The following is a 24784-nucleotide window of genomic DNA, read 5'->3' as shown; positions in this document are numbered from 1 at the left end:
TGGTGGGCTTGCTGCATTCTGTATACATGGCCATGCCAACACCCTGCAGCAGCTTAAACTACCCACAAGAGAGTTCTGCTCCGCAGAGAGTCAGATTGTCCCAGCTTTGGACAGCACATCCTGCAGTTTTTGAGCCATCTTTCTTTGTGGGTTTTGCAAACTCCAGGAGGTTTTATGATGGCTACCAAAGGGCTTTCTGCAGGCAGGCCACAGCCTTCCATGGCCATGCTGCTCCATTTGGGTCTGTTGTCTGAGTTTGGGTCCCCCGAAGCAGACTGGGAGACAAGGACTTGGTGCAGGTCATTGATAAAGGAGCTGATGCTAGGAAGCAGGGGCAGGAGTAGGGAGAGAGATAGGAAAGGAGTAAAGCTGGTAAAGTGGGCACCCAGAGCTCCGTCCCCTCTGGGGCTCCTTTGAAAACTGGCCTGGGATCAGCTGAGACCTGGGAAGGCAGGACCATTCACCAATGGCTCCTGCTCCTCTCAGCCACGCCAGGCCGAGGGATGCTTCTGGGGTTAATTCCCTACTGTCCCAAGTTGTGCCTGCACTTGGCTGAGCAATCCCCCTGTGGGGCCAGAGAAAGCTACATGGCACAGAGAGAAACACAGGCACTCAAGGAGGAAGTGGGCAGGTACTGCTAGCTGCAGGTGAGCTCAAAGGAAGTCCAAAGGGCTCAGGGGAGGGTGTTGACAGGTGGGTGGCCGGGCCTGTCTCTCCCTCACTCTTTGAAAGTCTCTTCCCATGGCCTCTGCAAATCATTCTCTCCTGGTTTCCTGTTTGCCTCTAGGACTATTTCTTCCCAGAACACCTTTCAGACTCCTCTTTTCCAACAAACTGCATGCCTGTATGCCAAGTTAGTACCCACCTTGGGCCCTTTCAGGGCTCTCACTCTGTACTTCCTTCCCGAGGGAACTCATCTGCACTCTGCTCTTCGAGCCCCACTTTTTTGCTGGTGATGCCTAAATCCATGTTTGAAGCATGGATTTCTGCATTACAATCCAAACCTTCACATCTAATTTCTCCACTTAACATCTTTGTTTTTAGATGCTTCACAGATTTTTCAACTTAACATGTCCAAGGCTGAACTCTTCAACTGCTGCCCCTGTGCCCAGCATCCTGTCCCACCTCTGTATTTCTTGTCTCCTAGAATGGCACCATCGTCCCTTCAAGCTGCCAAGCCTGAAATTCGAAACCTATCTGCGTGAGACATTGTTGGTGGGCTGACCCAACCCTGTTCCCACTAATGAGCCACATCATGGGACCATGGGCCACAGTTCTGACAGATGAACTGTAAACAGGCATCTGCTATGGGTTCCCGGGAAAGCTTTGGTCTTCCTGATACAGGTGTTGTTCCCTTCTCCTTCTTCCTGTTTCCTGCTGGAATGTAGACATGAAGGCAAGAGCAGTAGCAGCCATTTTGTAACCATGAAGGAAGGGCCAGGAGAATCACAGAGACTAAGGTGCTGATATTCTTGGACCCATATTTGCCTTCCTCTTTTGTTCTTGTTGAGTGAGCAAATATAGCTTATGTGTTTAAGCCATTGTACTCAGGTTTTTTGATAAATGTAGCACATAGGTGATGCGCTGCTCAGATTCTCCTTTTAAGAAGGAGGCACTCATTTCCCCAGCTGTTGACAATGTTGAATGCTGGATATCACCCACTCCAAAATATTTCATAATTTCCATAATTTCTTCCAAGATTCCACATCCTGAGTTAGCCTTCTCTCTTTCTGTGGTTTACCTATTTATCTGATTTGTACACTGGGCTGTAAGTTTCTGAAGGACAAGAACATGTCTTCTGTGACTTTGTCCTTTTGGTACCTGACATAGGGGGCTGACACATAGCCCACTTCTGTTTCATGTTTCATGATCTTTTACTCTCCAGATTGCTCCCTTCTGAATGTGTCCAGTTTGCCAATGACCTTTCAAAGTATGACTTTCAGAACTGAGTTGAATGTTCCAGCAATGGTTTTGACAAAAATGAGACAAAGTGGGATCAACGCTTCTCTTCTTATAGACATTTACACCTATGACTACACACTAGGGCAGGACTCTTTTGTTTTTCTAGTAACCATATTCCACTCTGTGGATAAAATGAGTTCCTGTGGCCAGGCATCTCACCTGGCCCTGGTTGACTAGCTCACTGCACACCTGTAGGCAATACATGGCTGTTGAGTCTATATAAAGAGCTCCACCCAGTGCTCTGTGCACAGCATGGTGGAAGGCTGCAGGAGAGCAGAGCAGAGGCTGGAGTGGTGGCAGCGCTGAGGACAGAGGCCCAGAGGACGGCTGTGTGGGACAACTGTGCAGAAAGGCCCAGAGGCAGTGCCGAGGACAGAGGCCTAGAGGATGGCTGTGTGGGATGGCTGGGCAGGTAGAGAGGCTCAGAGGATGGCTGTGTGGACAGAGGGGCCCAGGGGCAGAGACCAGCTTGCTGCATGCAGACTCGCTCTGAGTGAACGGAATTTTAGTGACTGATCTGCCACCTGGAAATGAAGTTGGGTATTACTCTTTCACCCCAAGAACATTTTGCTGTCGATTTTTTTGGTCACATTGAATCCATAGTGAACTTGTCTGGGGCTGAAACCCATTGGCAAGACATACTCTTTACTCATACTGAGCTTAATTGTACATCACAGTTTCCTTTTTATCCGAGGTGTTGCTAAGCCACATTTCTCACATCCAATACCTAGGCTTCTGCTTTCTCAATAAAGGACAGAACTTTATTTACTTATTCTATTAAATGTCACCATTTGCACCAGTCATGACCTCCAATCCTAATTTATACTATAACCAAACGTGATTTTTACAATTTTATTTCAAAATTTTAATTTAACTTATTGTGGGGTCTTGCCAATGGGTTTCAGCCCTGCCAAGTTCAGTATAGATTCAGTGAGAGTGAGGGATGACAATGGAACATTCTTGGGGTGAAAGGGTTTATTACTTAGCTTGTTCTCCCAGTGATAGGTCGAGCACTAGAATTATAGTGTGTATCCAACAGTCAACAGGTCTGTAATCCTCCTTCGTCTCTGCTTCCACCCAGAGCACTGGGCAGAGCTCTTTATATAGTGACTCAGTCAATAATGGCTAATTGCCTAGGGTGTGGAAGCAGTAGCCTAGAAGCAGGCCAGTTACATCATCAAGTAGTTCAGGTTCAGGTGAGGATCCTGGCCATAGGAACCTTCACTTTGTCCACAGTAGTCAGTGTCTGTCTAATAGAAGTTGCAAATGTTGAAGAAGAAACTAGAGATGGGAAAACATAATTAAAGGAGTAATGGGAGATGTACTTCCCTGAGCTGAAGATGATTGCTTTGAAGCAAGATACTGAAAAATGGCACACTATGGTGTATTGCTTGCATTTATTCTCCTTCATGAATCAATGCCACTTTACAGTAAGACTTTGAAGCTCCTCCTATTGAGGAGTGGAATCTATTTCCCCAACCCTTGAATCTGACTTGGCCTTGTGACTTGCTTTGGCCAATGGAATGTGGTGGAAGTAACACTGCATTATTTCCAAGCTCTGTCTCAAGAAGCCTTGAGTGCTTCTTTCTACCCTCCCTTGGAACCAACCTTCTGATTACTATGTGAACAAGCCTAGTGTAGTCTGCTGTTGGGTGAGAAGTAATGTGGCAGACACAAACCATTACAGCTGAAGCCTTCCTAGCACCCAACTGACCTGCTAGATTATCACATACACATGAGTGATCCCAGCCAAGACCAGAATTGCCAAGCCGAGGGCAGGTCAGATTGCCATCCCACAACGTGGAGGAACCAAAGGAACTAGCTCTGTGAATATCTGATGGAAGAATATTTCAGGCAAAACAATAAGGATGTGAAAAGGCCTTAGAGTAAGGGCATATACATTCCATTTCTGAGAAAAAGCCGGGAGGTCTGTTTGGCTGGAGTGGAGTAAGTGATAGAGGCAGGAGTAGGGGATGAAATGAGAGGAGGAATGTGGTAAATTATAAAAATGGCCACACATTATGCCCCTTTCTGTGCATTTGCCCTTGCAATGTGATATGGCAGATCTTCCCGTCGAGAAGTGGAGTCTGTATCTCCACTCCTTCCCTCTGGGTTGGCCATATGGCTTGCTTTGGCCAGTAGGATATTAGCAAATATATTACTAGCAGAGGCTTGAAAAGGACTTGCACATCAAGGTTTGCTCTCCTGCTGTGCCTGAAACTCCTGACTACCATGTAAGTAAGTCCAGGGTATTCTTCTGTCACTCTTGTCATCCGAGATAACACCCAGCCAACCGCTAGACATGTGAGACCATTCAGTACAGCTACATGCATGAGTGATTCCTGCCAAGATTAGCAGTAGAACTGCCCAGCTAAGCCCAGCCCAAATGGCCAAATAAAAGAATTGTGAGCTCAGTAACATATCACATTTTCTTTACCCATTTGTTTCCATCTCTTGGCTACTGTGGTTGATGCTGAAATGGACATGAGAGTACAGATATTGTCTTGCCTGTGAGTTTAAACTCCAAGCAAGTTCACTATGGATTCCGTGAGACCAAGAAATGACAATGGAACATTTTTGGGATAAAAAGGTTTATACCTGGCTTTATTCTTATGGCATTAAGTCAAGCACTAGAATCACATCTGCATCCAGCAGTCTATAGATCCATAATCCATTCCATCCAGGGCAGAAATGTATTCTTCTGCTACTGATGGGAAGGTCTGTATATGTCAGAGGAGCCCATTTGGTCTATGGTGTTCTTCAGATCAGCCATTTCTTTCCTGGTTTTTCTGTCTGGATTTTCTACCCATTACTGTAGGTGAGGATATTTAAGTGCCTTACTATTACTTATTGCTGTCAATTTCTATCTTCAGATCGATCAACATTTACTTTACATATTTAGGTGCTCTGATGTTAGGTGCATATATATTAATAATAGTTACATCCTCCTGTTGAACTGACCTTTTTATCATTAAATAATGACCTTTGTCTCTAGAGACAGTATTAGACTTAGTTATTTCTCTGCTATAAATATAGTTACTTCTGCTTTCTTATGGTTATCATTTGCGTGAAATATCATTTTCCATTCCTTCACTCTCAGCCTCTATGTGTATTTAATTTTAATGTGAGTCTTTTATAGACAGCTTATCACTAGATCATGTTTATCCATTTAGGCCATTCTATGACTTTTACTTGGTAAGTTTAATTTGTTTACATTTGAGGTAACTATTCATGACACTTTACTGTTAACCTTTTGTTGTTTTCATTTCATCTTGTGGTGGTTCTGCTCCACTTTTTCAGCTTCTTTATTGTACTTCCTTGTTGCATTCTCGTGCTCTCTTACAGCCATTCTCATTGACATTAGTTGTTTATTCATTGTTTTTGTTGTTTTTGTGGGAGGGGTGAGCATCGAGACCTCCTAGTTTGCCATCTTGCTGACATCAGGGCAGAGATAATTTTTGATAACTCAGGGATCCTATTTGAAAATATTATCTGAAATGGAATCATTCATTCATGAAGGTGCCAACCTTATGACCTAATTACTTCCCAAAGGCCCCACCTTCAAATACCCTTACATTGGGGATTAGGTTTCAGCATATGAATTTTGGAGCTATGCATTCAGACTATTGCCCCCTGTAATTTGCTTTGGTCCATAGAATGTGGCAGAAGTGATGATGTGCCAGTTCCATCTCTAGGCCTCAAGAGGCTTGGTCCCTTCTAAATCTTCTCTTGGTTCGCTGCCATGTCATGAGAACAAACCTGCTGCCAAACAGGAAAGCATATGGAACTGACTGCAGCTGGCCCAGCTGAGGCCATCCTAGGGCAGCACAGCTGTATGCCTGTCTGACTCACAGCCACCATTGATGGACTCTCTATATCCAAACTTACTGCAGTGTGACTTTACAGTTCTTCCCATTAAAGGGTAGAGTTTATTTTCCCACACCTTGAATCACTGTGACTTACTTTGGCCAACTGAATGTGGCAGAAGTGATAGTGTACTATTCTAGGCCTCAAGAGGTCTTGCACACTTCTACTCTCCTACTTGGACCTCTGCCATGCTATGGGAACATGACTGGGATAGTCTGATGGAGGTTGAAAGACCATGTGAATGGGAGTGTGATTATCCCTAAATATGTGTGAGAGCCCAGCCAAGATTAACAGAGCTTCCTGACTTACCCATAGCTGACTGCAGACACATGAGAAGGTGAGAAGAAATCATCAGCTAAGTCGTAGGCTTATTATAATAAAGACATTGATTTAAGCCACTGAATTTTGAAGTGGTTTGTTATACCACAATAGGCAAGCGATACCGAACGTATCAACAAAGTAGCCTGGAAGAAAGTGACTTTGTATATCTTTTAGTGGCAATCATGTTACCACTAAACTCAAAACTGGGTTTACAGAGATGGGACATCTTAATCCATATTGGTATTTGATTTGCACGAAAACTTTAAGTAGCCGTTTTGTCCTTGTTTTTATAAGAAACCATTAAAGAATGTCACTATATACATTTGGCTACATTTTCTGTTATTCTTAATAGTTGTTTGCAAAGATGAACTGGCATATTACTGAGGTAATAAGTATATTTATCTAAAGGACTTTAAGAAAGCAGAGTTCATCATTAAAGCTGCCTGCAACAACAGAAAAAAATCCTAGGTCCCATAAAAACAAAACATTAATGATTACTTTTGGACAACTGCCCGATTTTTATTTGAGCTACTTATGTCCTACACTTTTGAATTCCCTAGAGGGGTGGAGATTGTTCCTTGCAGATAACTGGGATTTGAGTAATACTGATGGAGATTATCTGGAGATGTACATATATGGCCATTGTAAAGAAATATAAGCTAAGAGGGATAAAAATGAAGACTGCTACATTGGGAGTGGAGCTGGCAATGCTGTAATTGGAATACATAGTGTGGCTTCGTAACACACAGCATGATATGATGAAGTTAGTAAGAAAGGGGAAAAAATTGGTAGCACAAAACACAAGTGAAAAATTGGATCAGTAAGCCCTCATGTAACTAGGTAAAAAGGAAAAAGCCGTTTAAAAGCAATAAAGTGAACTTCCGGTGTATTTTTGTAAAAAGTAATCCTTTCTATTCATCACAAAAATGGATAGTAGCCATGTAAACCTGTTCTACACCAAGCACTTACATATAAAAAATTTTTCACTCCTAGCATCCTGAGTTTGGTCTCTCAATTTTTCAGTAAAAAGAAACTGGGGTCCTTAGAGTAGCATACTTTAGAATCAGCTTGGAACATCCTGTTCTTATAAGGAACAACATTTTCAAATGTATGGGTTGTGACACAGGAGTCAGCATAAAATCACCCCCACTGATCCCTGAAAATGTGAACATTAAAAAGTCATTATGGTCCCCTAGAACCAGTGGAGTCTACAAAGGGCCAAATATCCATGACGGTGGTCAAAGGGGCAACATAAAGTGATCAAGAAATAAGTTGTATGAAATGTTTATGATTGTAATCCTCAGACAAACTATCAGGACTATGTACGTCTAGATATTAAATAATTTCTATGGACTTTCTCCCCTACTGGGAAATTAGGGGCAGATATTGCATGAGCACCTGGGCTCACCTTTATTTTTCATGTTGATAAGGATGGGAAGTTTTTGATGCTGAGCTTAGTTCAAAATGCGGATACATATTTTGGTGAGTTCTTTCCGAATGGCATCAAGACCCACATATAAAAAGGTGGTGATACAGTAAGTTTAGATATGACAGGACACCCTCCTGTGTGGACTTTTGCAGCTACATGGAGGGAACCTGAGGGAAGCTTTGTTGAGATATGAAAAAACTGAGAATTATGCCACACTTTAGGGGAAAAAATACATGTTTTATTCACTAATAATGAGAAATACATGCAAGAAGGGAGAAGACTTGGTGCTAACCACAGTGACCAGGAAAATATACTGTCTCAATAATTTCTGGGAATATGATTATGAAATTAAGTAAACTATTAAGTTGAAGTCCTGAAAGCAAATGGCACAGAGTAAACAACCAAAAATATTTTGAAGTCTAGAAAAGTGGGAGTGGTTCCCCAAGAATTTGGCTTTGTTGACTCGATCCAGCAGAACTGCAGGCCAGGAGGCCAGTACTGCTTTTAGCCATACTCCCTCCTAGGAGACAGTAAGGAAAATGAGAGTATAAAGTATGCTAAAGACCTTGTCTTCTTGGGGTGGGCGTGCTATAGATAACTGATTATTTCTTGGTATTGAAAAGAAAACGTTCCCTTGGTGCCTAGAGTTCTTGGACCCCATTCCTAGCTCCATTTTAAGGTAGGAAGGCCCATACTGACTGAAATGGAAGCAACGGCTCTGTTGAGGCTTTACATCTAGAACAGCTGATAGAAACTTCTTCAGAAGCCTGAGGTCAAAGACTAAATGCTGACACGCCTCAAACAATTCTCAAGGAAATGTGAGATCAACTGCCCCTGCTAGAGAAGACTCAGAAACCGGGGAAAGGTTTAAACTTTGTGATGTTGACCAGCACTGCTATGAAGGAAGAAGTGTAAAGAAACCTTTGGTTTGGTGTGAGGGGTTACTGTCAATGTCAAAGTTAAAACACTTTAGGACACAGTCAAATGTCCCTTTTCAGTAAACATCAAATGCATTTACAATGTACTATATTATTCAGCCATGAGAAAGAAGGACATCCTGCCTTTTGTGATAACATGGATGGACCTTGAGGGTATTAGGCTGAGTGAAATAAGCTAAACAAAGGACAGACACTGCGTGGTATGTATCACTTATATGAGGAATCTAAAAAAAAAGAAAAAGAAAGTCAAACTCAGAAACAGAGAGCAGAAAAGTATTTGCCAGGGAATGAGGGGTAGGGGAAATAAGGAGAAGAGGGAAAGGGCACAAACCTTCAGCTATAAAATCAATCATATTTGAGGATCCAATGTCAATAAAACTAAAAGAAAAACCCAAAGCTGTCAAAGTCCTCAGAAACAAGTAGTCTAAAAAACTGGCGCAGCCAAGAGGAGCCTAAGGAGGCAGGACACGACACGACGACTCACCTTGATGTGTGTCCTGGACGGGGTCCTGGGGCACAGAAAGGACGTCAGGTGAGAACTGAGGAAATCTGACCAGGTTATACGCTGGAGTCAGTAATACTGCTTCATTGTGGGTTCACTAAGGGTAAAAATGTACCATACTGCTGTGAACATGCTACTATCAGGGAAACTGTGTGCGGGATATGAGAGTATTATCTTCATTATTTTTCTGTAAATCTAAAACTGTTCTAAAATGAAGAGTTTATTTAAGAAACATAAAAGAGTAGGTAATGATGAGAGATGGGAGGCAACAGGATGCCCATTGACTGGGGGTGGCCATGGGGAACGACTGGGAGGAAACCCTCCTTCCCTGCAGTAGGCACTGTGGGAACAGACCTGGAGGAGTGCAAGGTCAGGTGGGGAGCCTCCCTTTAGGGGGTGCTGAGGAAGTTCCCCTGTCTCTAACCACAACATCTGGACTCCTGGGCATCCTTCCCCTGCCCCCTAGGGATTTCCAAGGGTGGGGCTTTGTGATGTCAAGCCAGCCCATGGCTACCATTGGCTGGAGGACTGTCCTGCTGACCAATCAGGGGAAGGGTGTGGCTCCTCATTGTCTTGGGAGGATATAAATAGAGGGGTCAGGGAGCCCTAGCCGGCTCCTGATGCTGCGGAAACTGGCGGGAGCCGCGAACATCTGGCTCCCAGCAACCAGCGGAGGAAGAGGAGGAGGGCATCATGTCAACCCTTGGGTACATTAGCTCAGAAGGATTAAGTAAGACATCCAAAATACTAGGTGATATGCTGCATTATTCACAATAGGCAAGGTACAGAAACAAATTAAATGTCCATCAATAAATGACTAGATGAAGAAGATGTATGTATTTACAACGTGACGCAGAGGAAGAGAAGGTCAGTTTACCCTGTTCATGTGCCTCCTCTTCTTTCCCATCCGTCTCCCACCAAGGACTCGTACCCTGCCCTTGCCTGGCACAAAACCCCTCCTCAACCCACACCCATTCTCTGAAAGTCCCTTTCCCATCTATTTTCCATCCTCTCCCCCAAAACTAATGTCTTTCTGGGCTCACCTTTTTTCCCTACCAACCAGCTGATAAAGAGAGTGAAGAAGAAAACTGAAGTCACACGAACCACCAAGATAAAGCATAAGGAAGTGAAAAACACCACCACAGTAAGCGCCTGGTACTAGAAGCAGTGTAAAAAGAATAAGAAGCCAAAGAATGAAGAAAGTCCTCAAGAGCCTTCCAGGCCATAACGCCTGCCTGCCACGAACCGAGGCAGTGACCACATTCTTGCTGAAATGACAAAGAGAAACAACGGTCCCTTAAGAGAATGTGAAAACTTTACCAATGGTCACTTGTGTGAAGACCAAATAAAGTACTCGTGTCTGTGGTAAAAACATCAATAGTTGCCAAAAGGGGTTGTGTGTCTTTGTTCTCTGACAATAGGGTGGGAAGGAAGGAAAGGGACAGGTGTGTGGGAAGGGGGAGAGGTGGAATCCTGCAAGTTTGGGGCCCAGACCAGCCAGCCCACAGTCAGCCAGTCATTGGGAATAAGGATGAGGTGAGGATTGAGAACTGTGAGGACAAATTTCCTCCTTAATACTTTATCCCACATGCAGGGAAGAAAAAGACTTGGTGTTTCTGTGTGTGTCGTGTGGGGGTGCCTCGGTTGGGGGGAGGGGTGATATGTGGGGGTGGCAGTATGTAATAATGAATTTGACTCCATTTTTTATGTTTGAATAGGGACAGCTTTTAAGCCTCATTTCTTCTCCTCCTGGCCCACATCTGGGCAAGCTGAAGAAAACAGCCAGGGAGTTACTGAGTAAAAAATAGAAGAAAACAGATAGGCCTCAACTTAACCAGTGGAAGTATTGCCTTGCCTGAATTCCCCATAGTCAAAGCACCCACTGCCCTAAAATATCCTCTGGTGGACAATCTGATGCAATGAATAATGAAATGGATTCCTTGGCACTTATGATCAGCTTGAGGAAAAGTGACCTTTTGGACCTTCCTCCCTAGTTAAAAAGCACTTTCCAGCCCAGTTTAAAATAAAAAGACCCCATCAAAGTGAAAACAGGGCCTTCCTAGATTGAAAACCATTATGTGAGACCTATATAGGGAAGGTGTGAGTACCCCCTGCTTCTGCACTTAAAAGCCAAATTTGACTTGTTCTTAAACCTGGAAAGTGTAAGTGGTGCTTCAATGTGAATATTCCTGTTCTAGGGCTTCATCTATATTACCAAAGTTACTGATTCTACCCAGTAAGTAACTGGTAAATAATTTGCAGTCATAGCAAAGTACTTGGCTAATCTGTCCTATTCTGTGTCTATTTCAGCAGCCTCGCAGCTACAGTACCCCTTTCCCTGGGGACTCAGGGGGGTAACTCTCCACTTCTGTCATCTCATGTTTTATATCTGCAGGCAATATTTTAACCACATCTAGTCTTTTCCGGGTGTACAGGTATGACATCGCACTGAGGACATCCTTCGAGGAGATTCCTATGACACACTTACGCAGACCATGAAACCACTCACAAAGGAGCTCACAGAAACAGAAAGGTCCATTACATCCACATGTAGTACAAGGCCCCACCACCTCAGTTACATTCCTGAATATTAGTTGGTAAACTGAGGGTGCTGCAATCCTGAGAGTATCAAGAAATAGCTTTTAACATTTTTGTTTGTTTGTTTGTTTTATTTTGGTATCATTAATCTACAATTACATGAGGAACATTATGTTTACTAGACTCCCCCATCACCAAGTCCTCCCCACATACCCCATTACAGTCTCTGTCCATCTGTGTAGTAAGATGCTATAGAGCCACTACTTGTCTTCTCTGTGTTGTACAGCCCTCTCCGTGCCCCCTCATTATACATGCTAATCATAATGCCCCCTTTCTTTCCCCCCGGTCCCCCTTATCCCTCCCTTCCCACCCCCTCCCCCTCGTCCCCTTCTCTTTGGTAACTGTTATTCCATTATTGGGTTCTGTGAGTCTGCTGCTGTTTTGCTCTTTCAGTTTTTTCTTTGTTCTTATACTCCACAGATGAGTGAAATCATTTGATACTTGTCTTTCTCCACCTGGCTTATTTCACTGAGCATAATACCCTCTAGCTCCATTCTTGTTGTTGCAAATGGTAGGATTTGTTTTCTTCTTATGGCTGAATAATATTCCATTGTGTATATGTACCACATCTTCTTTATCCATTCATCTACTGATGGACACTTAGGTTGCTTCCAATTCTTGGCTACTGTAAATAGTGCTGCGATAAACATAGGGGTGCATATGTCTTTTTCAAACTGGGCTGCTGCATTCTTAGGGTAAATTCCTAGGAGTGGAATTCCTGGGTTAAATGGTATTTCTATTTTGAGCTTTTTGAGGAACCTCCATACTGCTTTCTACAATGGTTGGACTAATTGACATTCCCACCAGCAGTGTAGGAGGGTTCCCCTTTCTCCACAACCTCACCAGCATTTGTTGTTGTTTGTCTTTTGGATGGTGGCAATCCTTACTGGTGTGAGGTGATATCTCATTGTGGTTTTAATTTGCATTTCTGGGATGACTAGTGATGTGGAGCATCTTTTCATGTGTCTGTTGGCCATCTGAATTTCTTCTTTGGAGAAGTGTCTGTTCAGCTCCTCTGACCATTTCTTTATTGGATTCTTTGCTTTTTGTTTGTTGAGGTGCGTGAGCTCTTTATATATTTTGGATGTCAACCCTTTATCGGATCTGTCATTTATGAATATATTCTCCCATACTGTAGGATGCCTTTCTGTTCTATTGGTGCTGTCCTTTGCTGTACAGAAGGTTTTCAGCGTGATATAGTCCCACTTGTTCATTTTTGCTTCTTTTTCCCTTGCCTGGGTTGATATGTTCATGAAGAAGTTCTTCATGTTCACTCCCCCACACCCATAAGGGCAGCCTGTTCTTTTCCATGGTCAACAATGAATCCTGCCGATGTCAGCAATTGTTTTGCCAGTGGGTTTCCACCCCAGGCAAGTTCACTATGGATTCAGTGAGACTGAGGAATGACAATGGAACATTCTTGGGGTGAAATGGTTTATTACCTGGCTTGTTCTCTCAGTGATAGGTTGAACACTAGAATTATGTCTGCATCCAACAGTCTGCAGGTCTGTGATCCTCCTTTGTCTCTGCCTCCACCCAGAGCACTGGGCAGAGCTCTTTATATAGTGACTCAGTCAATAATAGTTTATTGCCCATGGGCATGGAATCAGTAGCCAAGCAGCAGGCCAGTTACATCATCAAGTAGTTTAGGTTCAGGTGAGGATCCTGGACAGAGGAGCCTTCACTTTATCCACATATGGCTTCTGCAAATCACCTCAAAACCTTTATGGAAGAGGGTGATGGGGCATATAAAAAAATAAGTGAACCCCATTCTGACAGACTGTGGATAAAATGAGAGTTCCTGTGCCAGGATTCTCACCTGGCTGTGGTTGACTAGCTCACTGCACACTTGTGGGCAATACATGGTGGTTGACTCTATATAAAGAGCTCTGCCCAGTGCTCTGAGCACAGCACAGTGGCAGGGCTGCAGGGCCGCAGGAGAGCAGAGCAGAGGCTGGAGTGGTGGCAGCGCTGAGGACAGAGGCCCAGAGGATGGCTGTGCGGGACGACTGTGCAGAGAGGCCCAGAGGATGGCTGTGTGGGACGACTGGGCAGAGAGGCCCGGAGGACGGCTCTGTGGGATGGCTGTGTGGGATGGCTGTGCGGAGAGAGGGGTCCAGAGGCAGAGACCAGCTTGCTGCATGCAGACTTGCTCTGAGTGAACAGGATTTTAGTGACTGACCTGCCACCTGGAAATAAGGTTGGGTATAAGCCTTTCACCCCAAGAACATTTTGCTGTCACTTTCTTTGGTCACATTGAATCCATAGCGAACTTGCCCTGGGCTGAAACCCATTGGCAAGACAACTGGCATAGTTGGTAGGGTTCATTGTTGACCAAGGAAAAAGACAGGCTGCCCTTATGGGAGGGGTGCTTCAGTGGGCTGCCCCTGTGAATGGGGAGACAGTGGACTGTCCCCCAATGGGTATGTGGTCTGAGGTGGCTTGACTCCTAGAGGGCTGGGCTCCACCCCAGGACTGGAGGCAAGTGGAGGTGACACCTGAGGCAGTAGGGGTGGCCCTTGATATAGTAAGCAGATCCTTTGAGAAGCTGAGTGCCCATGAGGCAGCGGGGACTGTGGGTTGGCTGCTTCTCACAGTATTAAAAAGGTTTACAGAGGAGACCCAAAAAATGGCAGCATGAGAACGTGAGCTGCAAACTTCTGTGGATGCCCTGAAGAAGGAGATGGCATTGATATGACAGGAGGCAGTATGAGAGCACCGGCAGCAAGGTGCCATTGGAGACTAGATGGCAGTGCTGCCAGGTGTTGTAAAGGAGGAAGAGGCCATCAAGGAAAAAGATGAATTCCTGAGGGAAGCACAGGCAGAGGTGGCACGAGAACGTCAGCTGCGAAGCATTGAGCTGAAGGTAAGAGACCTTCTGAAGACTGAACTGGCATTGTTGTGAGGCACTGTAGCAGAGGAGGCACTCGGGGGAGGGGAGAGAAAGGTGCCATCAGCCCCAGAAGTGGAGGAGCTGGGGAAGGATGAAGGGGTGGTGCCAGAGGCACTGGCCCCTCCTGTGTTGAAATCATGCCCAGTGGTTGTAAAGAAAATAAAGACGCAGCAGCTGAAAGTTCCCCAAGGAGAGGAGCCCCCTCCCCAGGTCATGGAGCACTCTATGGTCTGCCCTTATACTCAGGCTGAGCTGGTGGCTGTGGGACTTAGGGGTGGATGGAATTGTTCTGTCGGGACCAGAGATGGGAAGGCTGTCTTCCCTGACAGTGCAGCCTGCCTTGAGGCAGCGATTACAAAATGAGAGGTGACACGTACAGTAGCTAAAGCAATTAGAACCCGGAAAGAAGTAAGACCTGTTACTCACAGGAGGAATTTGAAGGACCTCATGAGGATTACAAGAACCCAAGTGTGGGTTGATTTGATACGGGCAGGAGTCGATGGAAGGAAATTAGACGGGAAGCCAAATAGGGTCTTACTGGAGCTATGGCAACAACTCAAACCAGAGCAGCAGTTCCAGCTATTAAGAACAAAGAGGCAGAGGTCAGAGACAGAGACACGAGTCTGGCCTGTGTGTCTGCAAGACTTTTTGGTGGAGAGGCTGGAGAACAATGTTTGAGCTTCCTTGCACAAGGACCATTGCAGAGGACTAAGGGCACATAGACTGAGAGGAGAGAATCCTGGAGGGGTGGAGTGTAGATAAAATGAGAGTTCCTGTGGCCAGGATTCTCACCTGGCCCCGGTTGACTAGCTCACTGCACACCTGTGGGCAATACATGGCTGTTGACTCTATAAAAAGAGCTCTGCCCAGTGCTCTGGGCACGACACGGTGGCAGGGTTTCAAGGCTGTAGGACAGCAGAGGCTGGAGTGGTGGTGGTGCCAAGGACAGCAGCCCAGAGGATGGCTGTGTAGGACGACTGGGCAGAGAGGCCTGGAGGACGGCTGTGCAGGACGGCTGTGCGGACAGAGAGGCCGAGAGGCAGAGACTGGCTTGCTGCATGCAGACTTGCTCTGAGTGAATGGGATTTTAGTGACTGACCTGCCACCTGGAAATAAAGTTGGGTATAACCCTTTCACCCCAAGAACGTTTTGCTGTCATTTTCTTTGGTCACATTGAATCCATAGCGAAGTTGCCCGGGGCTGAAACCCATTGGCAAGACATAGACTCACTCTATTATAACAGTCTGCTGAAACATGATTGGAGCCCAAGTAGATTATCTAGGCTTTTAACTACCCTACCAGCTTGGGGGCAGCCAGGAATTTGATAGGTGTGTTTCTTCCATTGGTCCATCTGCTCCATGCGTAAAATTGTTGAAGAAGCCTGGAGGGGAGTCTAAAAGTTTATTGCCTACTTTGGATTTTATGAGATTTAATTCAAGCCTCCATCCCTCACCCCTGACCATAGGCCAGGGCAAGAGAGAGTCAGATGGGGGCCGAGGAAGGCTTGTGTGATTTCGTCCCTACCCTGACACCAAATCCAAATACTTTCTGGATTACCTAGTCTTTAAGCCGCTCAGCACCTCTTCTCCCCTCCACCAGTGCAGAAAATGGAGAGCAGGCTGGTTCTTGGGTACAGATAGGACATTCGGCTAGGCCAGCAAGATGCTGGTGCGACCCCCCACCCCCACCCCCAGCACCTCCAGCCGCTCCCTGCTAGGCTTGTCCTCTTGACTAGGATGCAGCGACCCCTGCCCGGCACAATTTTTATGACCGCGTGCTTTCTTTCCTCCAGAATTAAAACTTTATTCACCACATGTCAGTCTGCATCTTGAGAAACTCCCAGGTGCTCACCCAGGATCCATGCCTGCCGCCACTTGGCCACTTTTCATCTAGACTTTATACCTGCTAAAAAGCCTTGTGGGGGTCTCAGAAAACACGCAGCAGGCCAAGGAAAAGGTCCCAGTTTACAACATACCCAACTGACCTGGGAGCGTGTGCAGCATCCACTTAGCTGTCTCCTCTCTTTCCACTCCTCCTTGCACATAAGATAAACTGAGCTACCCCTGTAACTCGTGTTTACTCAGCTTCCAGGACATCCCCACTAACTGGCTCCATAAGTTAATTTCTCTGTCCTTCTCCAATGGGCAAACCTGAGACAACTCTCCACTTCCCCTTTCCAAATCGGGGACTGAACTCCCCCCAACTATCTCATCCTTTTCCTTGACTTAGGGCTGGCACTCTTAACCTTTTCTGTGCCATGGGCCGCTGCGTCCCACTTCTCAATCTTTAAGATGAACGGGGAATTACCTCACGATCTCATTAAAATGCAGATTCTGATCCAGTAGGTCTGGGTGGGGCCTGAGATTTGCATTTCTAACAAGCTCCCCAGTGACGCTGCTGTCCCAGGACCGCATTTTGTGTAGCAAGTCTTAGAGGCTTTCCTGCAGTCATTAACTGCTCCCCGCCCTCACGGCTTCCCAAGCACTAGGGAAAATCCGTAGCCACATTTGATGCATAAACCGACTGCATCTGTGTTGCAGGCGCAGGGCATCACAGATACGCGTCCGGCCGGGCCTCAGCCCCGCTGCAATTCATCAGCAACTAACAAATGCTTCTTTATAATCAGGAAATAGAAACCCGCTCTGTCCGGGCCTGGAGCGCTGCTTGCGCTCCTCCCACCTTTCCTGGCTGCTGTGCAAGGGGCGGACTTCAGGCCGGGCGGCTTCATAAACCAGAAAAAAAGAGATGAAACAATTAAACCTAGCGAGCCAGGATTGCTTCAAGGAACAGGCTTTCAAAGGCAGCGGAGTCTGGCTTTTCTCCAGGCTGTGGGATCAGCCAAAGGGCGCGGGCCTCCTTCCCTCGGTGTGACAGGTGCGCCCTGGGGCAGGCACTGGGCTCCGGGCTTGCCTTTATGCCCATCCCCCCTCGTGAGTGAAGAATGACTGGCTGCCGGTAGGGTAGTCGATCCCGTGTAATGGGAAAACACGGAGAAAAGCCATATGCCTTTCAGTCCAGCCGTGGAGCTGTGCCCACCCCACACTCTTCAGTGCATAAATTTAGAATCACACCTTCCAGAGATGTTCTGGGAAACTGCCCTTTCCAACCATGTTCCTTCCTAACTTCCTTTTTTCCCTCCCTCTCTCCCACTTTGAGGCCCTTACATTTTACCTAAATCGTATTTTGCTCATCAAATCCAGAGCTGGACACTGGACAGATATTTATAATAAAAATAAATAAATGCCATTAGGTTCCAATTTCCAACCTAATACAACTAATTACAGCATTAAATTTGTAAATTTTTTGAAAAGAAAAAAAAATTGTCTTAGAGCAGTGTTCGCAAAAACCAGCAGCAGCAGCATGGCCTGGGACTGTTAGAAAAGCAGATCCTCTGATGCCACCCGATCAGACACTCTTGGCGTGGGGCCTGGTCATCTGGGTTTACCTAGCCCTCCAGGCTGAAGTTTGAGAAGCACTCCGCCAGAGAAAAACGCAGAGCCCATAGTCAAGGTCTGTGCAACGTCCAGGGCAGAGAGCTGGAGAGTAAAGGGGAATAAGCATGCTTTGTCTCTTGGGATGGGGGTAAGGGGACCAATGGTCTAGAAGATGCCACAAGGTTCGGGCTGCATGTGCAGACTAGCTCACGTCACTGTTAAGTGAGCAGAAGCTGCAGGGAGGCCATTGCTTCATGGGAGCACTTTGAGGGGGAGCAAGGTACATGACTCAAAATATGCCACATTAGAATGCGTATTATTTTGAGCTGAAGGCTACCAAGACCCAACAGAACTCAATAAAAACTTCTAGTCCTCCCTTAACTGCCTAAAAGAATTTAGAGAGGGGGCCTGGCACAGTGGGAGAGAGCTATTCCCAGAGATAACTTTTATCTGAATGACCTATCTGTGTGGCAGGGCAAACATCTAATTAATAAACAGCTGCTCTTCTTATTGCCCTTGTGAATTACCTGCCTCCTCTTTGAAGCCCAGGCCCCTGTCCCATTCCTTAGCTCAGAATGGCATATAAGCTTCAAGTGCCCCACTTGTCCTTGGCTCTCATAGTCTTATGGGCCTCCTATGGGTATGTGATTAAATTAATTTTTCTCCTGTTCATCTGTCTTACATCAATTTACCAGCCAAAGAATCTGGAAAGATAGAGGGAAATTTTTTCCTCCCCTGCAGTTTTGGCCGGCCAGACAGGAAGACTTCACTGGCTGGACATTGCTTGCTCTGGGGCTGCTGCAGCTGAGAAATCCTGGGACCTCTGACAAGTGCTGGCAGAAGGTAAGAATTCTTACCATGTTAGTCTCCCAGATCCTACCTGTAGGGTCCCATGGCAGTGAGAGTGGTCAGAGTCCTTTTCTTTTTTTAAATTTAGTTTAGCAGGAGAAAATATTTGTGTGAACTAGTTCCTTGAGTATAGTGACTTTGGTAAAAATCTGTTATAAATTCTCTTGATTTCTATTGATTCCATTCCTCCCAGAGATAGTCATTGTTTTTCTTTGCCTCTGTTTTTTGTGTTGTTTGTCATAAGGAGGGAAACCATAGGGCAGAACACAGGCATAGCCCCTATAAACCCTGCTATTCAAGCTGGGCTCCACAGTAGGCGGGTGAGTTCACAGTTCTCACCAGCCTGGTGTCTGTTTAAACAAACTTTGCTGGGAGTCCCCTACTTAAAAACTGGATGAGGTTTTCTTTTCATCTTGTTCTGGGTCCTCAGGGCTTGGCTTTATGATCAGTAGGGACATTCTCCCTGGCCTCGGCCATCTGGAAGGTGCACATACCACCATGTACCTTGGTGACCAGTCGAGTAGACTGGGGTCCTAAGACACAAAGTCACAAGCAGCACCCTCTTTGTTTGGCACCGCCAGCTCTCAGGGGAGTTTGTCATATGGGGTCCTGGTCCTTAAGGGGCCGTTGTCGTCTCAGCCTTCATTGCGTTAGTGCTGGAAAAGTCCCATTCCAAGAATGCCTGCCCAGTGTCACAGATTAGTGGGTCTGTGACTAGAAATGTTTCATGTTCCCATGAGATACCAGAGATACTGGTTTCACTACATCATTTTTACTGCCTCTGATGACACAGGCCTTTGCTTTCTTAGGCTAATTCTGGGAGTGAATTTTCTGGATCTCGTGAAGGCTGCATCTTGTGCACTTTCTTGTGGGACACCTCTTGCATCCTCGATAAAGCCATAAAAAGGCCTATTGGTTTGAGTTGCTATTGAGATTAATAGATCCTACTCATCAATGGCTAGTGATGGATTTTTTGAATTGGAAAAACTTCTAAAAATTGAAAAAAAAGTTTTTTTAAGAGAACTCTCATCCCAAACAATGATCTTACTGGTACATATGGAAAGACCAATTTGAAAAGTAGTTACAAGGAAATACAATGGCTAGTCTTAGGGACTCCCTTAACAAGATGAAAGAACACAAATTGAGCTTAGAACAAGATTAAAGTTCATATCCAATGGAAATTCCCCTTCTTAAAGTCTGGCCACATCTCCTTAGCAAATTCCCTTTACTCTCCAGACTCCTCCACCTTCTCCAGAAAATCCCTTAAGCATCCAGCTGCTTGGTTTAACTTCCCTTTTCCTATAAGATTTACAGAGAGCACTGTAGCTAATCTCTAGGCCCAGGGTATAGAGGTTACTCACGTAAATGCTAAAAGCCAGGAAATAAATTTGACAAAAGCACCCAGAAGGACAATAAGGCTCATTTTGCTGGACTCTACAATCAGGTTCTGCCTGCTTCAGGCCTTCCTAAGCAATGTCCTTTGCACATACATCCTGGATGGCCACTCAAAGAATTCATGTCCCTGGACAGCAGTGGATTTTTAAATTATAAAGCCCTTTTACCTCCACTTCCAGAGAATCCTACCAAATTTAAGAAAAATTAAAAAAGATTAATGGCTATTTACAACCGTACTCATAAGGACCTTGTATGGTTGCTAAGGGTGTTCTTCTTACCCATGATTATGTTGTGGTTATCAGACAAACCAGACAGCCCCTTGAACCTCCCTATGCGTGCCGCTCCCACCATCACCCCAAGGAAACATGACCATAATTTCTCCTAGGCTCTCGTACAAATGCTTAGCTGAAGGCTGATGTTCAGAGGCTGGTAGAGAGGCTTTCCCCCCTAAGGTGAACTGGTCTAAGGTTGAATTGCACAATCAGAAAGAAGGGCTTTGTTAAAATGCCTTATACAGACTTTACAAAGGCATATTATGTTAAGCTGTGAAAATGTTTGCTGTTTGTCCCAGCTGAAAACTGACAAGATATTTAAAAGAATTTCTAATAGCTCTGTGGCTGGAGATTGGCCAGATTGGAGGCTGATAATCAGAGCCTGATAGGAATTATTTTTTTGATTCTTCCCCTAAGCTAAAATGGGACTACACAGAGGGAATGAAAATCCTTCTGAAGCCTTGTGAAACTATTTACCAAAAATAATAATAAATAATAATAATGGGTGTAGATGGGTAGATCAACCTCTGATGTCATTTAGGCTGCAACCGAATTCTTTGAGGAATTGAGAGCAACTGTCCATATTTTACAAATCTGTACAAAACTAGAAATGCAGCTCTAGAGGCAGTTCAAAGTTCACTGATTCCTTGTTACCAACCCAAAACCTCCCCTATTTATCTTAAAAGGCTTGTAACTTACATTCTCCTCTGTGCCTTTTGAGATGTAAATGTTAAAGTACAAACTTCAGGGAGGTAATTCTTTTTTTTGTTTTTTGAGAGGGCATCTCTCATATTTATTGATCCAATGGTTGTTAACAACTATAAAATTCTGTATAGGGGGGTCAATGCTCAATGCACAATCATTAATCCATCTCAAGCCTAGTTCTCGTCAGTCTCCAATCTTCTGAAGCATAATGAACAAGTTCTTACATAGTGGACGAATTCTTACATAGTGAATAAGTTCTTACATGGTGAACAGTACAATGGCAGTCATCACAGAAACTTTCGGTTCTGATCACGCATTATGAACTATAAACAATCAGGTCAAATATGAATATTCGTTTGATTTTTATACTTGATTTATATGTGGATCCCACATTTCTCCCTTTATTATTATTATTATTTTTATTTTTAATAGACTGCTGAAGTGGTAGGTAGATGCAAGATAAAGGTAGAAAACATAGTTTAGTGTGTTGTAAGAGAGCAATTGTAGATGATCAGGTGTGTGCCTGTAGACTATGTGCTAATCCGAGCTAGACAAGGGCAATAAAACATCCACGGATGCAGAAGCTTTCTCTCAACACAGGGGGGAGGGGGTGAGGTTCTAAGCTTCACCACTGTTGTTCCCCAATTTCTCACCTGATGGCCCCCCTGCAACTGTGCCTGTCTTAGGTTGTTCCTCCCTTGAGGAATCTTACCGGTCTCTGGCTAACCAGTCATCTTCCGGGGCCATACAGGGAAATGTAAAGTTGGTAAGTGAGAGAGAAGCCATATTGTTTGAAAAGGTTAGCTTTTTACTTCTTTGCAGATTTATGCCCTGTGGCTTCTATGCCCAGCACTTGTCTCGAGGTATCTTTACCACCTGGAGGAATTATGATACTCGGTAAATTCGATATGAGGCACGAATTCTATTTAAGGGTTGTAATTAGGAAGGAAGAAGAAAAGCTATAGAGGTAGCATATGGAAGAAAACATGGGAGGATTGATTATTTCTTTGACATATCTTCTTGTAGAGTACCTTAAGTATGTATAGGTTTTAAACTACTAACTAACTTGCGCACACATATTAACATAATAGGAATACGGTGACATAAACAAAGCAAATCTATAATTACCTTCCATCTCCAGTGAAGCCAAGAAAACCATTTAGGCACCCTAGGCATTTGTGAAAATTAGTCTATGATATGATGGATATTGTCCAACTGTACTTGAACAGTCTGAGAGAAATCAGACAAATTAAAGCAACCCATTTCTGGGATCTGTTCACATCCCATATGTTCTTTTAACCGTAGATAGTCTATAGTTGTAGGATTTTGGAGTGCTACAACTTGCACCCCTCCCAACTCCTGATTGAGTTCCAACAGTACAGATCCGGTCAAATTCGTTGTCTCACTGTATGAACATGCCAGCCTAGACATCTCCCTCCTCATTCCAATGGCAAGTCCAGGAAACAGTGGGGTGGACGCAGCCACAACCGCAGCATCGCCCAGATCCCTGTGGAGGCTTTTTGATGATCATCCCCCAGCACGAGTCCTCCAGAGAGTGCTGATGCCGGAAGCTCCTCTTCATATCGTATCTTAGTTCATTTTCTGGGTAGCCAAGCTAGGCCTTGATCTTCTGCATAGAAACAAAACAGACCCTTTGCCCACACTTTGACATGCCCTCTATACCACTGTGTAGAACTCATTGGAGGTCAGCACACAGGAACTGCTTTATTTTATTTTATTTTATTTTTATTTTTATTAAGAGAAATGAATAATATCAGAAAAGAGTACCTCCATAGCTGATCATGTGACACCCTTTAAGTGATCAACATTAAGGATATTTAAAGCATGCGTTAATCTTTGATTTACCAATTGTTTTATCCTATCAAGGAGTAATCCGTCTTTTCTTTCTTTCTTTTTTTTTTAATCTTTAATCTACACTTACATGGAGAATACTATGTTTACTATGCTCTCCCCTATATCAGGTCCCCCCTAAAAACCACCTTACGGTCACTGTCTGTTAGCATAGCAAAATGTAGAATCACTACTTGTCCTCTCTGTGTTGTAGAGCCCTCCCTCCCCCCCCATGCATGCTAATCTTAATACCCCCCTTCTTCTTCTCCCCCCTTATGCCCCCCTGCCCACCCATCCTCCCCAGTTCCCTTCCCTTTGGTACCTGTTAGTCCATTTTTGGGTTCTGTAATTCAGGGAGGTAATTCTTATTGAAGAAAAACAAAAGGGGGAAAGGTTGTTTGAAATTTAGGCCAATGAAAAATTATGTGTCTTCTCAAATGTTTGTAGAAAAAGCTTTAGTCATCTGTGCAGATAAACTTAACTTATTCCAACTGTTTTTTTGTAATTAGTGAATTTTACATTATTATACTTTTCTCATGGCTAAAATCTTGAAACTAGGTCTGTGTTCACATCTGTATGTTTATCTATATATGTATATTATAGATGTGTCATATTTTCTACCTCGGGATGGTATTGCCAAAATTAATTTTAAAAGGGTTCTCTTTAATTGGCTTTAAAAAATTAAGTGCTTACATAAATTGAGTTATCAGAAATATAATAGAAACCAACCCAACTATTTTTCAGGTTTATGTGATCTGGGATAATCTTTGGCAAATAAAAACTAGTTTAAGTTTGGTATAATTAAAATAGGCATGTCTTCAGCATCACCAGCATTAAATGTAATACAGACATACAATTTTTATTCTACCAAGGTTTACTAAAAAACCAAAAAAGCAGACATTATCTCTATTATATAATTTGTCAGCAAGAAAGATAATTTAGGAGGATGATTAACTGTTTAATGTCTCATGAGTAATTTTAAACATAATTCTTAAGAATAAGTGAATTAAATGGATGTAAGATAAAAGTTTATAAATGAACTTTTCAGCAATATTTCTTTATGGCGTATCTACTTAAATAGCTTCCCCAAATCTTTTTGGTAACTTAAACTAAGAGTTTTTCTAAGTTAAATTAGATGATGGATAATCATAAATGTATCTAGATCATTTTCAAATAAAATAAAATACTGAAACATCAATTACTGAACATAGGTTTCTCTGCTTTTGGCTTTTTATTGCAGAGAAACTCAAAGATATTTGGATGTGTTAGTGCTATGCCAGAAAATTGAAAAGGCATATGCTTCTAGAAATTGTGGAATGTATTTGTAAATTTCCCAATCCGAAGGATGCTGGTGTAACACAGTTTACAATTACTAACTTCTTAATTTTCACTAGAAATGAACGTTTCTAGGAGTCAAGAATTCTAATGAATGAAATTGAAAGTACTAGACATAATAAGGGAAACAACTCTATATACAAGGTAAGTTAGATGTGCTTTTGATAAGAAGAGGTATGTGATAGGAAAGTAGATTTTTGTTAAGGGAAAAGAAAGTAAATTTGTCCTAAAGTAAAAATGGTGTAGAAAGTTGGGAACAGAGAGAGAGAGAGAGAGAGAGAGAGAGAGAGAGAGAGAGAGAGAGAGAGAGAGAGATTGAGATTTTTACCTGGTGTAACCAAGCTGGCTAAAATTGAATAGTTATTATAAGGGTTTTAAAAATAAGCTTTAATGTCAGTAGTGTACTTATGTGAAATGAAGGTAATTTTCTTTC

At 43.9% G+C, this 24784-nt stretch overlaps 1 long non-coding RNA gene across 1 annotated transcript; it reads left to right on the top strand.

Moving 5' to 3' along the window:
- Positions 1–9579: 9579 nt before the first annotated feature.
- Positions 9580–10397, top strand: LOC140847469 (uncharacterized). The gene is made up of 2 exons (XR_012127513.1): positions 9580–9886; positions 10083–10397. It is a non-coding gene; the product is annotated as an uncharacterized lncRNA (long non-coding RNA).
- Positions 10398–24784: the final 14387 nt, after the last annotated feature.

The sequence above is a fragment of the Manis javanica genome, chromosome X (assembly GCF_040802235.1).
Source record: "Manis javanica isolate MJ-LG chromosome X, MJ_LKY, whole genome shotgun sequence".
NCBI lineage: Eukaryota > Metazoa > Chordata > Mammalia > Pholidota > Manidae > Manis > Manis javanica.
This window is presented reverse-complemented; position numbering and strand designations above follow the sequence as displayed.